This window comes from Equus quagga, chromosome 2 (genome assembly GCF_021613505.1).
Source record: "Equus quagga isolate Etosha38 chromosome 2, UCLA_HA_Equagga_1.0, whole genome shotgun sequence".
NCBI classification, from domain to species: domain Eukaryota; kingdom Metazoa; phylum Chordata; class Mammalia; order Perissodactyla; family Equidae; genus Equus; species Equus quagga.
Window position 1 is genome coordinate 47,455,743 of NC_060268.1, and position 15,812 is coordinate 47,471,554.

At 43.9% G+C, this 15,812-nt stretch overlaps 1 protein-coding gene across 4 annotated transcripts in view; it reads left to right on the forward strand.

Annotated features, from left to right (window-relative positions):
• The first annotated feature begins 14,819 nt into the window (after window positions 1-14,819).
• MAPK6 (mitogen-activated protein kinase 6) overlaps window positions 14,820-15,812 on the forward strand; it is a 35,568-nt gene continuing 34,575 nt past the window's right edge. The window contains exon 1 of one of the 4 annotated variants that reach the window (XM_046653088.1): window positions 14,820-15,119. The gene's annotated coding sequence lies outside the window, so the exon portion shown is untranslated. Of the gene's footprint in view, window positions 15,120-15,382; window positions 15,553-15,812 lie in introns of those variants that run through there. The other 3 variants (XM_046653083.1, XM_046653085.1, XM_046653086.1) reach the window with 3 other exon arrangements.

Sequence of the window (15,812 nt, forward strand, 5' to 3'; positions counted from 1 at the left end):
CCTTAATCGAGCTAACATCACCAGTGATGGGACAAATTGAAGTCATATGCCACCTGATAGGATGCAACGAGAAGAACACAGTGTCACTTCTCTAATAGTTCTGCCAAAGATGTATAACCTGAGCCTAATCATGAAAAAAATCTCAGACGAACCCAAATTGAGGGACATTCTACAAAAATAAGTGGCCTGTAATCTTAAAGAGCGTTAAGGTCATGAGAGTAAAGGAAAGACTGGGGGACCGTTCAAGATTGAAGAAGACTGAAGAGACAACTAAATATGATGCGTAATTTCTGCAAAGGATCCTTTTACTACAAGAAAGACATTATTGAGACCGTTGACAAGATGTGAATGGGATCTGAAGATTAGATAGCAACATATCAATGTAAATTCCTGATTTTGATAATTGTGCTGGGCTTATCTGGATGAACACTCTCATCAGTAAGAAATACACACTAAAGTATTTGGGATGATGGGGCATTTTCACAGTTTAGGCTCTGCAGGAAGAAGACTCTGAGTCAGAGTTTAGTGTCCAGGATGTTTATTAGGAAGTGCCTTTGGGGTCAACACCTGTGGAAGGGAAGAGAAGGAAGCAGGTTTAGACAGAAGGAAAAGCAAGCTGCATGTAAGGAAGCCCCAGCAGCCTCAACTGACCCCATGAGGAGCTCTGGAGCTGGAATGGCCTTTCAGCATTGTCCCAAACCAGGCTGAAATGGCTGGGCTTTAAAACAATGCCTTGATTGGTCATTGGATGTGGGCTGTCCCCCAAAGGGCATGGGCTTTAGGAGCTGATAACTGAAGGCTATCTGCTGATAGTACGCCAAGTAGCTGGAATAAAAAGTCATTCTGCAAAGGGAAATCTCAGTGGCTCATCTCCATATTTGTTCCCTTTGCTGCTCTTAGATCCACATCTTTGTGTATGTTGAGGAGTAGCTTCTTCCAGTTTCTGATGAGCCCCTCCTCCTGGGGAGGCTTCAAAGAGGAAGGTTTGTAGGACAAACTACAGCCCTCTCTGCTGTAGCTGGTCTTGGAGCTGCAATAGAAACTCAGCTTCCTTCCTTGACCATTCTTTCTAAACTCCTCTCATTCTCAGCTACCACTTCTCTCAGCCTCAGTGTCTTACCTGGGGACATGATCTATATTCTCATCCCAGAGAGATCTGAGTTCCTAGTCACTATATCCTTGCTGCATTATCCATTTAGCATCGCAAGTGGGCAAGGGAATAACAAGAAGCATCCACGTAGATATCTGGGTGCTGAAACATCATTTCCTACCCCGACTGGATAACAGCAGACCTAACTCCCTCTGATGAGCAGAGTTAATACCCATGCCAACATTTTTCTTCTACTTCCAGCCCATTTTTCCCTGGATGCTAGGAGCCCAGAGTGCCCAGGCAGCAATTCTGGCTAGTAATCCAAAGGGACTTTTGCTGTATCCTCTGGTGGAAATATTCCCCTTATGGGAGCCAAGTCCTCTAACCCGGCAGAGTCCGGAACAGCAGGAATAGGAAGCATAAATTTCCCAAGGGGTCATCGGGAGTGCTGATAAGCAGGACCTCTCCTACTTTCATATTTTGCTTCTCAGAACCATGTATTCTTCCTCTTGGGGACACAGCACCATATAAAGAGCTTTGATTCAATGTGTTTAATGTGTTCTGGAGGATGGCACTCACAGAGTGTTGCATCTGAGCTAACACTTCAGCTCTGCCTTCAACAAAGCATTCCAGTGCTCTGTCAGGCCAGGAGCTCTAGGGTGCTGCAGTGAGTGATAGGACCAGTAGACGCCCTTGTCATGGGTCCACTCTCATACCTTTTTTGCTGTCACTTGGGTCCCCTAGTCTGATGCAATGTTATGTGAGCTCCCCTGCTGCTGGATTAAACATTGTATAAGCCCAGGGCGTGAGACCTGAAGCTAAGACATTTAAATCCTTACCCTGAATATGTGTCCATTCCTGTCAGAATGAATCACTGGCCCTTTCAGGGCAGAAGGGTTCCAAAGTAGTCAACCTGCCACCAACCTGTTGGTTGGTCTCCTTGATGAATGGTGCCATATTAGGAGCTCAGCATTGATCTCTTTTGCTGTCAGGTTGGACATTTGGCAGTGCCAATAACTCGATCAGCTCTGATAAGTGGGAACCTATACTATCAGGCCCAGAATAGCCTCAGTCTCTGCCACCATGGCCACTTCATTCACATACTCTGCCAGCAATGGTGTGGGAGGTGGAGTCAACTGGCTGAGTAATTTACATGAGGGATTTATACCTGCCATTTTGCTTTCTTTTCTACATGCCATGTCCTTTCTGTTGTTCCTCTATTTCTATATTGTTGCCTTGTCTTGTGTTAAAAAGATATTTTCCAATGTACCATTTTAATTCCCTTGTCATTTCTTTTACTATATATATTTACTATATTTTACTATATATATTATATAAAAAAATATATATATATATTTGAGTTATTTTCTTAGTGGTGGTTGCCCTGGGGATGACAATTAACATCTTAATTTACAACAATCTAGTTCAGATTAATATCAACTTAATTTCAATAGTATACAAAAGCTTTGCTCCCAAATAGTTCCATTCCCTTCACCCTCTTTGTTTTCTTTTGCTTGTACAGGCTGAGTAGTACCTATACTACCCATCTATTTTTCAGCAGGTGACACCGTGTTTTATTAACTATCTCCATACCGCTCTGCAGGTCAGGTGCCCCTGATTGCCACTTTGATCTTGCCACTCATGATCATAATTGTGTCCACATGGTTTCTGAGCGTTGCGTGATGCCATATGGCTCAATTATTTTGGGATTGTATTATCTCCATCGCTAATAAAGAGCTCAGTTTTATAGCAGCATCTCCTACCATCAGTCCAGCCTGCAAAAGAGAGCCACCACTGAACTTCATAATGATTCTGGTGCCCCTTCACCAACACATTCTTTTTTTTTTTTTAATTTTTATTGAGTTAATGATAGGTTACAATCTTGTGAAATTTCAGTTGTACATTATTGTTTGTCATTCGTGTTGTAGGTGCACCCCTTCACCCTTTGTGCTCACCCCCCCACCCCACCTTTCCCCCCGGTAGCCACTAATCTGTTCTCTTTGTCTGCATTTTTAAATTCCTCATATGAGTGGAGTCATACAGAGATTGTCCTTCTCTATCTGGCTTATTTCACTTAACATAATTCCCTCAAGGTCCATCCATGTTGTCACCAACGCATTCTTTATTGCTTTGGTAGACGGTGTATCCTCCAGGTCCTCCCATGGAACAGTCCTCACCTGGGTTGTGCTGTCATTTAACCCTAGTTAAAGATTTAGAGGACAGGAGGGTAGCTGGGGAAGATCCTGAGGGGGTCACATGCTGTTTTGCAGGGAGAGGCCTTGGCACTGTCTCAAGCAAAGGGAGTGTGTAGCTCTTAGCAGGGGAAGGTGGCTCACTCCTGTAGGCTCAGAGGGTCAAGAGAAATCTGGGAAGAATTCAAGAGTTTGGGGGGCATTAACTCAGATGTCCCCATCCCATGTGTCAGAGTCGCATTCTTTTCCTCCACAGCCCTGTCCTTGGCAGAGGAGACTTATTTTAGTTAGTAGTTTTACTTTCTTTGGAGCTTGGCTGCACTTAGTTCGGTCTGGTCCTCAGCTTTCTCGGCCCTCCCGCTGCAGGTTATGGAAGCCTCTTCACATGCCACCAAAGAGACCCTCTGGTGTTCACACTTTGCTTTCAGTTGCCTGCTAGTCACTTTCTCAGCTTTCTGTTTTCTTTTCCTAGAGCTTCAATAGAGCTAAGCACTAACCATCCTATCCCATTGTCCTTATAGTTACTATTTCCTCCATATGTTGCACCAGCTAATACATTCCCTTTCACGAGTATACCGTCCCAATTCACCACTGGTGAAAGTTTTAATAACTGGACCACCACCTTGTGCCAAGGACTATCTGTGCTCCATCTATGACTGTGACAAGGTCCTTCTACCAGCTGGGTGGTGAGTGATCAGCTCCAAAACCCCATCTTATCACCTGCTTTCTCAGAACTCTCCTGGCTCCAACTGTGGCAGTTTGAGTTTTCCAGGAAGCAGATTCTGTGACAGACTTTAGTGTTCAGGATAATTATTAGGGAGAGCTCTTGGGATCAATACCCATGGGTGGGAGGGAAAGAAAACAGGATTGGGCAGAGGGAGAATTTGATCTGAGATGCAGGCTGATAAGGCCTCAGCTAACCCCACTGGGAGCTCTTGAGCAGAAATAGTCCATTGAAGTTGTTCTTCACAGGGCTGAAATAGCCAGGCCTTTCTATCCTTGCCTTGCTCAGCCATTGAATTTGGGCCGCCCAGGAAAGGAGCCTCTCCTTGGGCAAGGTGGCTGTCTGCAGATGAGGCAAACCCCGAAGGAAATGACAGCTGACAGCTGTGTGCTGAGCACTCTCCCCACGGCTGGGCAACAAGTCCTTCCTTGAAGGGCATCTGGTCAATGCATCTCAATGTCCACCACAGGTATCATGTCAGCAACTTCCTGTCAAATTGCTCAGGTGAAAAAAAAGTTCGTTGTGCTATGTGTGCAACTTTTCTGTAAGTTTGAAATACTTTCAAAATAGAAAACTTAAAAAAAAATAAACATACTTACATAAATTAAATGTGACTAAGGAGACACCTAAAAAAGAGCCTCTTGTTGCTGACACAAGGAAAGAAGAATGATGTTGAGAGACAAAAATTCATTTGAATGAGTAAAATATGGATCACCAGAAGAATTAGTGACAAGGCAAGTTGAGGCTTCATCCTTGCTGACACAACATACTTCAGAACAGGGCAAGAACAGAAATGCCTATTTCATCAGTTAGACTGGCCTTTAATTTCACCTCACCTCTTCTGAGTAGGTAGTCTTTTATAGATTATCTTTAATAGTTACTGTGTCCTATCTCCCTCCTCCTTTTGTTCTTTTCCTCTCCAAGGCCATCATGGAACTCGGAATGTGGCGATGCGAGTCTCCGCTCAGCTTCCCCATACTGGGATGAAGATTATTTTTAGGATTAATCTCTGAGTCACAGAAGGAGGAGGGAAAGAACCATTTTCATCTCATCCTTTTCCCTCCTTCATAACCTGCTGCACAGCTAAATCATTTTAAAAATTTGTCTTTTTCCCTCTTCCCCAAGAATCATTTGCTTTCTATTTTTCCTTCGGAGATAGTACTTATAAACCTTCATCAGAGGCTTTTAAACACAGAAGAAGTTTTTCTTTGCTGACTGGACCACAGGCTAAATCAAAGGAGATTGCCTTAAGCTGCTTTCATGTAAGTAAATCTATTTATTATAATACTGCTTGTTGGGCTCCGAGAGGTTGTATATAGTTACTCCTCATCCCTTTCTCGCTGTCCTCTCAGCTGGGCCCTGCTCGGGGCTTCCCCTTCTATCTGTCCTAGGCTAAGGGTAGAAGGCATTCCTGCTTTCTGTGGGGAGATGCAGGCAGAGATTGCGTTCTGCTCTTCTACCTTTGCAGCCACATGCTTGAGCATGTCTCATGCTTCACTATTTGACTACGTTTCTTTGAGGGATAAATAAGCACGGATACAGTGAACGCTACACTTTTTAAAAAGTTCCTACCAATGTACACATTAAACATTGAAAAAAAAAGCTCTACCCAAATAAATTATCGAGAAAGTTCTATCTTGGATAAAGTAGGCACTTAAAGAACATCAAAGGAATGAATTGAATGAAAGAAGAGAGCTGGCTTAACTTCAGGAAACCATGGTTTAAACAGGTGAGCTTTGGATGGAAATATTAATAACACCCTTTATTTATACAGTCGCTTAGCCTTTTCAGAGTGCTTTCACACACATCATCTCATGTAATTCTTGGAATAACCCTGCAAGGGAGGTGAGGCAGGTGGTATTTTTACCATTTTAGGAATGGAAATTAAATGACTTGCCTGGTATCTAACAACTACTGTGTCAGAACTGGGGCCAGTACCCAGTCTACTGACTACTGTTGGTGCCAGGATACCAGATGGAGTCTTCCTGTTTCAGAGTGGAGCCCTCAAGGATTACCTCTGGGGCACTTGTCTTCTTTAAAACTTTTACGGACTGTCTGAAAGCAGGCTCATAGAAGAAAAGTCACTGGGCTGAGATGTCCTTAAGCTCTCCAGAGTAGAAAACACCAAGCAGATGGATCTAAATGCAAGAAAAGATAAATTGTGCAAAGCTATGTGAGTGGACAGAAGTATGGCAAATGAATTTCATTCTGTGCTGATTTTGGATAATGCATTTAGGATTGTTAGTCTGAGGTACACTTAAAAGAAGATGAGCTGGGAGTTATGTTTTATTCTAAGAAAGAGAACCATGAGTTATTGTTGACTATTTCCTAAAGTCATATAACAATAAAATGCTAGGCCTCATTGCCAAGAACATGGAAAACAAAACTGAAAGCATTGTTTTGTCCTACATTCAACAAAATGGTAGTGAAGCTATACCTGGAATCATGCATCTAATTCTGGCCTGAAACCTTAAAAAAAAGAGAGCCTAGTAGATACACCTGGTCATAGAAAAGGGCAACTAAAATAATCAAATAGATTCTCTAAGAAGAAAGTTGCTTTAAAAATAGGATTAAATAAGTGGATATTTGGAGGAAATCCTTATTCACCTTTCTGAAGTTTATGTCATAGAGGGCAATTACAATATTCAAAAGCACTTCATTTTCAACATTTATTGAGAGAACACTATATTCAGCACTACGCTCAACACTAGAGTTAATGAATAAAACAGAGAAGTTCACAATCATTGTCAGAGAATACCAGACTGGATGAATCTTTAGTCCAACTCAGCACAGCTTGTCTGGTGTTCTTCATGGACTGGCATCTGGTTGAAGGTGCAGACTCTTGGGTTTGGGTGGTGCGTGCTGGTTGCCAGAGACCAGTCATCCCTGGAGAACCAGCAATCAAGTTCTTCAAGTTGCAAATCTGAAGGACTGGACTCTTCATACCACCCAGTGGATAAAGGGAGGTTATTAGTATTAACACCCCTCTCATTAACGTTTAGTTGTTTATCTGGGACTTACAGATACCATCCTTCTCTGTGGTCTCAGCATTTCTGAGAAGGTACAGAAAGTACAGGAAAGGTACAGAAAGTCCCTGTATGACCGAGTTATGTTCCCCAAACTTGATTTCTAACTTGGTTGTTTGAAACTGAAAATGCATTTTCCCCAGAGAAACAATGTGACAAATACTGGTTACGTTCTCAGGCCAACTCTCAGAAACCCATTTAGCCCACATGCAGCTGACTAGGAGAGGATGAGAACCGTGACCCACACATTCTTTCTACGGGCAAATGTGCCCCAGCAGGGGAACAAGATCTTCCTTCCTCCCCCGCTTCCTACCTCCATGAGTGTGGAAGCCAGTGTGTTTACTACGGGAAATGCAGTTCCTGCACGTGGGTGGCTGGGCCCTGCTCAGCCTTGGACGCTTTATCCTTGAGGAAAGAGAATTCTTCGCCTCTCCTGTCCTAGCTCTGGTAGTGGAGGCGGGGAGGTTGGGAGTCTTTCCCTGACCCACTTTCTTCAGAGTAGGGCTGTTGGGACTTCGTTGGGGGAAGTTCAAAGCCGGCTACATAATTTCTGGGGCCCTTTGTTCAAAAAGTAGAAAAAATGCTGCTACGGTACTAAAATATAAAGCTTTTTTCCTTTCTTCTGGCGTCTCTCTCTTGACTTCTCATGGTGTTTATTATTATTATTATTAACACTAATTCTTTTTTTTCTTTTTAAAGATTTTATTTTTCCTTTTTCTCCTCAAAGCCCACTGGTACATAGTTGTGTATTTTCAGTTGTGGGTCCTTCTAGTTGCCGCATGTGGGACACCGCCTCAACATGACCTGACGAGCAGTGCCATGTCCATGCTCAGGATTCAAACTGGCGAAAGCCTGGGCCGCCAAAGCAGAGCACATGAACTTAACCACTCAGCCACAAGGCCGGCCCCTTGTCATGGTGTTTTTAATTTAGATAACTATTATAACCAATAGTTCTAAGTAAGGAAAAATAAAAATTTAAGTCGTTAGAAGTTTATAAGTAATTTTTATATGGTGCAATGCCAGTTTGGAACACAAATATAAGAGCATTAAACTCCTATGTGAAATGACCAAAATGACAATTTCTAGTTTGTAGCTCAGACATGCATATATATTTTCTTACCAGAGCAGTGGAAACACAGCAGAAAATTAGCTTAGCCATTATTATTTCATTTCTTGATACACATTCTACCAACACTTTCTACCTTTGACTTGCTGAGGAGTAAAAAGATGGAAAGGAAAAGAAAATGTTTGGGGCCGGCCTGTGGCTGAGTGGTTAAGTTCATGCCCTCTGCTTCGGAGGCCCAGGGTTTCGCTGGTTCGTAATCCTGGGCACAGACATGGCACCGCTCGTCAGGACACGGTGAGGCAGCATCCCACATGCCACAACTAGAAGGACCCACAACTAGAAATAAACAACTATGTACCAGGGGACTTTGGGGAGAAAAAGGAAAAATAAAATCTTAAAAAAAAAAAGAAAGAAAATGTTTTCAGCATAGGCGGTTGGCTAATACAGGGAAGTAATACAAGAAAGAAAGGATCTGACAGAGTTCCTTGGTCTTTTGTGTTTCTTAGAATGCCATTGCCCTCTTTTTGCATTCGAAGCAAAATCTGGTTCCAATGGAAAGCAAGACCTCTCAGAGCTGTCAGCACCTCCAATTACTCAATTGTAGACATAACATACCTTGTACTTATTTGCTTTATTTCACTGAACTGCAGCACATTGTGGGTCCACCAGAATTCTGTGCTCATTGGGCACTGAGAACCCTGTATGTGAATGGGGTGGTAAGGAACAGTGGACGTGACTATTGTGCCTATCTCCTGCTCATACGCATGCTCCACTGTCCAACAGCACCACTAAACATGAGTTCAAAGATAAAATTATCAGGAACTTCAAGATGGCAACAGTAGAGTATTAAACCAAGCATGGGGTGTTTCTGAATCTGGGGTCCTGTGTAATGCCCTGGGTATGGGGGTGGGTGAGAGGGGCTAGAGGTCTGTGGCAGTGGGGTGGGCAGTCACAAGGACAGAGCTTCCCAAGGTGGGTAGATGGATCTTAGGCCTCCTGAGGGCCTGGCCATTTTCCCTGCAGGGCACCAAAACTAGGTCATTGCTAGAGACAGTGATAGCTGCAGTCAAGGCTCCAGAGGTGGATACCAGCCTCTGGGGATGGTGACATCTTCAGGGAAGGGTGTTCCAATGGTGGTAACTACCAGCTGGCAAAATATTTGTCAAACAGAAGGCAAGAGTTGGGATTGTGGAAGGCAGACCTACTAAATCATATTATATACTAGTTGATAACCTGATCACTCAGAAACCAATGTAAACAAATCTTCAGCACAAGTTTACTTAGAGTAACAGACAGTGGTTACCTTCTTTCTCAAAGGATAGTGAGCTTGACTATTGGAGAGCAGAGGGGAGGGGAATGACCTTGTGTAGTGAAAGCTACTTTGCCCCCACAATTCAAAATATTTATCACTCCCTGTAGATGGGACGAGGGACAACATGCCCATTCTTTCCTTTTATTTACTGTGGTCATGTGGCAAGAGACCCAGGTTGTTCTCAAAAACTGAGGATGGTTATAGAAGACTGTGCTCTCATGAGATTTAAAAAAATAGGAACTATCTCCAGAAATTAGGAGCATCTGTTCTCCTCAGGCTAACGGGGCCCTCGAGAGAGAAGGACAGAATGCAAATGAGAAAACCCTTGGAATTTCCCTAAAGCCAGAGAGCGTCACTATCTCTGTGCTCCTCTGAACAAGTGTGTGGGGGGGAGGGAAGCTACAACTTTGTATTAACAGTTTAATTCTACCATTTCTACTAATTTATCCTGCTTCCAGAAAATACTGACTTTCAAGGCAGATAAATTAGAGAGGGTACTTTGATTATTTAATTATTGGGTTTATAAAGTTATCCCCATAGGTATTTCTCAGTACATTTAAGTGTTTAGTTACACACCCATTATTCAAAAACTGTACAGATTTTTGTTCCAGAAAGCAATTTCATTACAAAGAAAGCCAAATGTTGTCTAAAACATTTAAGTAGCTTGTTGCAGCTTTTCCACAAAATCCCATGTATCATAGCCTAAGAGAAGGATACAATGTTTATAAAGTGTTTACCTAAAACAGCCCTACTTGGTAGGAACTTGACAAATGATGCTATTACCATACTCCCAACGGGCAAGCTCTTTGTTGCCCCACCAAGTTAAATGTGGGATCCTTGATTCTCATTTACAGGCATCTCCCACTTCAAAAAGCGTTCAAGTGATCTGCATCTCATCGAATTTTCATACAGCTTCGATGGTTTTTGACTGAAAACATCCTCTTTATAATCTTTAACTATACTCAATTCTCATTATTTGCAGATTCTGTTTGCGAATTTGCCTACTTGCTAAAATGTATCTGTAACCCCTAAATCAATACTCATGGCACTTGCACAGTCATTTGTCAACATGTGCAGAGTGGTGAAAATTTGAGTTGCCCTATGTGCGTGTTCCCATTGACAAGGAACAAGGCAATACTTTGCCTTCTTGTTTCAACTCTCGTACTATGAACAAGTGACCTTTTCCTGGTCTATTTAGTGCCATGTTTTTTTGCTTTTTTGTTGGTGATTTCACTGTTTAAAAGGCCCCCCAAGCATAGAACTGATGTGCGGGCTACCGTCCCTGAGCACAAGAAAGCTGTGATATATCTTTCAGAAAAAATATGTACATTAGATAAGATTCATTCAGCATGAATTATAATGCTGTTGGCCATAGTTTGATGGTTAATGAATCAACAATATATATTAAATAAGGTCTTTAAATAGAAACAGAAGCACACATAAAACAAGGTTAAGTATTGACTCGTTGGCAAAAATGCTCTGACTTGCAGGAACCAAATCCTGTATTTCCCTAGGAGTGATGGTTCGGCCTCCACTACTTTGGTGTTCATAGTTACTTTTTAGAACATTACCACAAGCAATGAGAATCAGCTGTACTTGGGAATGAGTTTCTTCAGTGGAAAGTTGTATTGTTTACAAATCAAATTACAATGTGTTCTTTTAGAACCATGTCTGGGAGAGCAATCATTTTAAATTAAGAGGATAAACACAGACACATAGAAGCTTCAAGTTAGAGAAGACCTTGGTTGTTATCACCTCCCTGGTGGCCTCTTTTCCCCCCAGCAATTCCTTTGATAGTATCCCTGACAGGTGCCCATTGTTTTCTGATTGAACGCCTCCAGTGATGTAGAGCTCACTTCACCAGGAAGTCCTGTCCACTATGGCTCAGTTCCAATATCCAAAACTGTCCTTTCTTATGATGAGCCAAAACCCGCCTCTCGATAACAGCCCTTCCAATGGCCTTAGATCTGAACTCCAGAGCAACATGGGATAAATCTGCTCTCTCCTCTCTATAACAACCTTTGGCAAATCTCTTTTATGCAGGTTAAGCAGACCCGATTCCCTCATCTTTTCTTCAGAGAGCATGGTTTCCACACTCTTCCTGGTTCTCTTCCGAACAAATTCTGTTATGTGTGGTAGCTCTTTTTATGTGGTATCTATATTTGAACACATAAGTTCAGAAATCTTGAGCTGAATAGCACAGGTCTGGTACCCCTGTGACTTCAGCACATTCAGCACCTTGGTTGTTATCACCTCCCTGGTGGCCTGACTTCATTAACACAGTTAACATTTTCCTAGTTTTTTGGTGGCTGCTCACACTGCATGAATATCTGTAACTTACCATTACATTATCAGGTCAAGCCAAGTCGCCCAAATCCTTGTCATGAAAATGATTTTTCTGAACAATGACACTATATTTTATATTTATTGCAGTCAAAAGTCATCTCTTTTTAAACAAACATGATTTTGAATAATTATTGTCATCTATCATATTCTGATCTCTGCGAGTTCTGCATCTTCTTTAAATTTGGTAAGTATCAACTCAAAACATTGATAAAAATATTACTCAGGACTGGACAAAAGGGGAAAAATCTGTACTGCTTTTCTTAAGAATTCTAGGCCTCAAGATGTCACTCCATTAACCAACCTTTCTTTGCAATAACCTAAACTCACATCTCTCCATCTTATCCACAAAAGTGTCTTGACTTTTGAAATGACCAACATCTTTGTTCAGTAATGTAATAATTCTATCAAGAAAGGAAGTGATATTTCTTTGTAATGACTTACTTGAAAAGAATCCATAATGACTCCTATTAACTGTTAGATTTTCCCTAACACACGGTTTTCAGTGATTTATATTAGAAAATTTCCAGGGAGTGGCATCAAGCTTAGTGGTCTATATTTCTAAAATCTGTTTTCCCCTCCATCTTGAAAGTCACAATATTGGCAGTTTATCTTCATAAGAAGATAGTAACCGAATTGTAAAAAAACAAGTAGCCTAATGAGAGAATTTAAACTCAAATAGGCAATGAGGGAGCAACTGGGTGACTGAAGACTTACCCCTCGCTTGTCTAAGCATTCACCAAGTCTAGCTGATTCTGCTCCACAAATACTGCTCATGCTGTCATCCCCTTTCTGTGCCTACCAGAGACACACTCTCTCTTTCTCTTATGCTTAACCCAGAGTTTGGGTTGGGTTTTCTGTCACTGGGACAGAAAGAATTCTGACTTACACAGGAAAGGGTGGCTCCTTAAAGGACCTCAGAATATTGTTACCAGAATAAGGTAGATTGGATGCAGGGCAGACAAAACAATGGATTCTCCTACTCTCTGTCTCCAACTTCTTGCTCATCTAACCTCTCCTTCCTATCCATGCCTGAACTACCGTTCTAAAATACTAGTTGTATAATCTAAATTCCTCTGCCTTTGGCACAAACCCAAAAGTTTTGGCATCCAATCAAGGCCTTCTCAATCTGGCGCTAACTTGTCTTTATTCCCCCAGGCCTGTCAAACTTCTCCCGTTTTCCAAAGTGTGCCTGACACATTCATGCCTTTGTATATTCCACTCTCTCATCCAGAAATGGCTGTGTACTTCTGATGGAATCAAGCCCAGCTCAGACACTCTCTCTTCCATTTGAACCTTTACCCGATGTCCCCAGACCTCAATTGTTTCTTCCATCATAGTCTAACAAGAGCAGGTAATTGGCATCTCTGCTCAGGAAGCATCTCATGCTGCCTTATGGTGTACTTACCTGTTCCTCTCCTGCATTCCTCCACTACAACAGTGGCTTTCCAACTCTTCTACCAATAGCATAGCTCATAGCAATGAGCAATAAATAGAAATACTTTTACATTGTGATCCAATTGGCACATTTATACATATCTTACATTTCATCAGTTTGAAGAAGCACTTCCTCCATTTTAATCTGAAATCAGGATGCAGCAATAGGGTATCATATTTTGATAGTTTTCGCTTTCTTAATAGTACACAAAATAACGGCGAGTCATAACTGACATTTTAGATTTGTTGAAATGTGGCCCGTAATCAAAACAAAAGTTTCACAAAACAGTGTTTACTCTTTCTTATGGACGATGTTCTCTAGTTTTTTGTTCTATTTCATTAAGAAAAAATGCAGGTCATAATCCATCAATATGATCTCACTACTCACTAATGGATCATAACCTGCAGTTTGAAAAACTACTGAGACCTATTTTCGGCCACACAATAGGATTAAGAACTAAGACTGACTACAATAACATGACTGTACAACTCCACTGGCTGCATAAACATGACTTTAATTCCAAGAAATTCTTGCCAGAGAAGTTGCAAATAACTTAAGTGCAGCTTCCAGAACTTCTTCAAAGTCCACTTATCTGAACAACAGACTACTGACTGACCCAGCCTTCGTCAGGGTAAACAGCCCCCTCCTCAACAAGATTACTCTATTGGGTTTATTGAACAACTGCTTACTCTTTTAGGCTTGCTTCAAAACTCTCCCCTCCCTGTGTCCACTCATCCTAAACTACTATATCACAAATTTAGCCCAGTCTCAACCATGCTCTTTTACTGAAAGACCTGTCTTAAACCAGATCCCCTGAATCTTATAACTATCCTACCCTTGACCTTCCTCTTTGAGACACTACTGAGACTGTCAACATAGTGGTCTCTCTTACTGCTGTAAGCAATAAACTTGGCTTTGATTGATCAACAGGTTATTTTGGTGGTCTCTGCTGGACCTGTGCTTGTGATTTATTCCCCCCCCCCACCATGATCAAACATTGATGGATGGGGGAGGAAAGGTGTCTTAGGAATCTGAGGGGAGCCTAGAGCGGGGCAGTAGGCATGGATAGTGGTCACAGGTAAGGAGATCTTGTTGCTTTTGTCTGCATCCACAAATTAGAAGCCTTGCAGTTGGAACATGCCTCTCCTCTGTCTTAGTTTTATCTGCTCTCCGTCTCCTCTTCACGCCTGGTACTGAAGGTATCATTTTAAATAGAAAAAATAAACATTCACGATCCATACCAACCACTTAACTTCAAGCCACTACCTTGGTCTTTGAAGTGGCCTTTGCCTCACACTTGAAGCTTAAAGATGGGCATAATAATGGATAAGGGGCGGCCAAACGTTTGGTTCTCATCAGGAATGGTGATTAGTCATTGAAAAAAATGTTGACCCGCGTCTCTAATTTCATAAATACCTACATAAATTTCACATAAACACTGGAAAGGCTCCGGGGACTCAAGAAGCCATGATTAATAAAATAAGTTTGCTTTTCATCCACGTGGGCCCTAGAAGGCACCAATCTTTGTTGCCCACTGCATCTCACAGTACCTCCCTTCCCAAATTCTGCGCTTCAGTCAAAGTGGCCTAGTCCCAGTTCCTGCAACAAGTCAGGTGCTCTCCTCGTCGTTGCTCACACTGTTCCCGCCGCAGGAACACCCTCCTCCTCACCTCCTCCGGTTATATCAGCTCCTTCTGATACAGCTGAAAGGTCACCCGTGGCGACCTCCCTTAGAAGCCTTCCTTCGTACCCGCGGGCAGATTTAACAACCTCCTTAGCACCTGGCCTCTAACGCGTTTGCCCTGTACGTCGGCTGTTGCCTTCTAGCCAATCCATCTTCAGCTCCAGCCTTCTCGTTCCAGGCCCATTTCCGGGGACAGGGACGAAGGCCTATTCCTCCTGGACTGCCAGCGCCTTGCACGTAGTAGGTGCGCAGGAAACGCTCGCAAGGAGTTGGGTCGCTGTGCTCCAGCGCGGGGACAGGGAGCATAGCAGAGCGGTCCCGGGTCCAGCCTCCGGAGGCGGCCCCAGCGCCCGCGCGCCCTGCGCCGCCCCCGCGGCCCGCGGAGCCCAGTCACAGGCTTTGGAAATTCCGGCGCGTGCTGGCGCGCGGGGCCGGGCGGGGGCGGGGGAACCCGTGGAGTGAGCCTGTGACGTGCGGGGGCGTGGCCCCGGAGGCCCCGCCCCATCTCCCTCGCCCTCTCTCTCGGGTCGGGGTTACATGGCGGCGACTGCGGCAAAGCGAGAGCCTCGGAGACGCCGCTGCCGTCAGCACAGCCGGAGACCTGAGCCGACCCTGGGGGCTGTCCGCGGGCCCCGCACTCCCTCGATGAGCCGGAGGAGTCCCGTGAGTGTGTGTGTGTACGTGTGCGGGGCGCCGGCGGGGCGGCTCGGGAGGGCGCCGCGGCGGGCCCGGCGGCGGCGGAGCCGGCTCCCTCCTCCATTGTGTGTGACCCTCCGGCGGCTGCCGCTCAACAAAGGCGCTTTTGTTCCGTCTCCCGCCCGCCCCCTGCTCGCCAGCCGGCCTGCCCGCTCGGGCCTGGTGGGCGCGGGCCGGCGGGCGGCGGGCCGGGGTCCCCGCGTGGGGCCGGCGGAGCGGCCGGCGCGCCCCTCCCACCCGG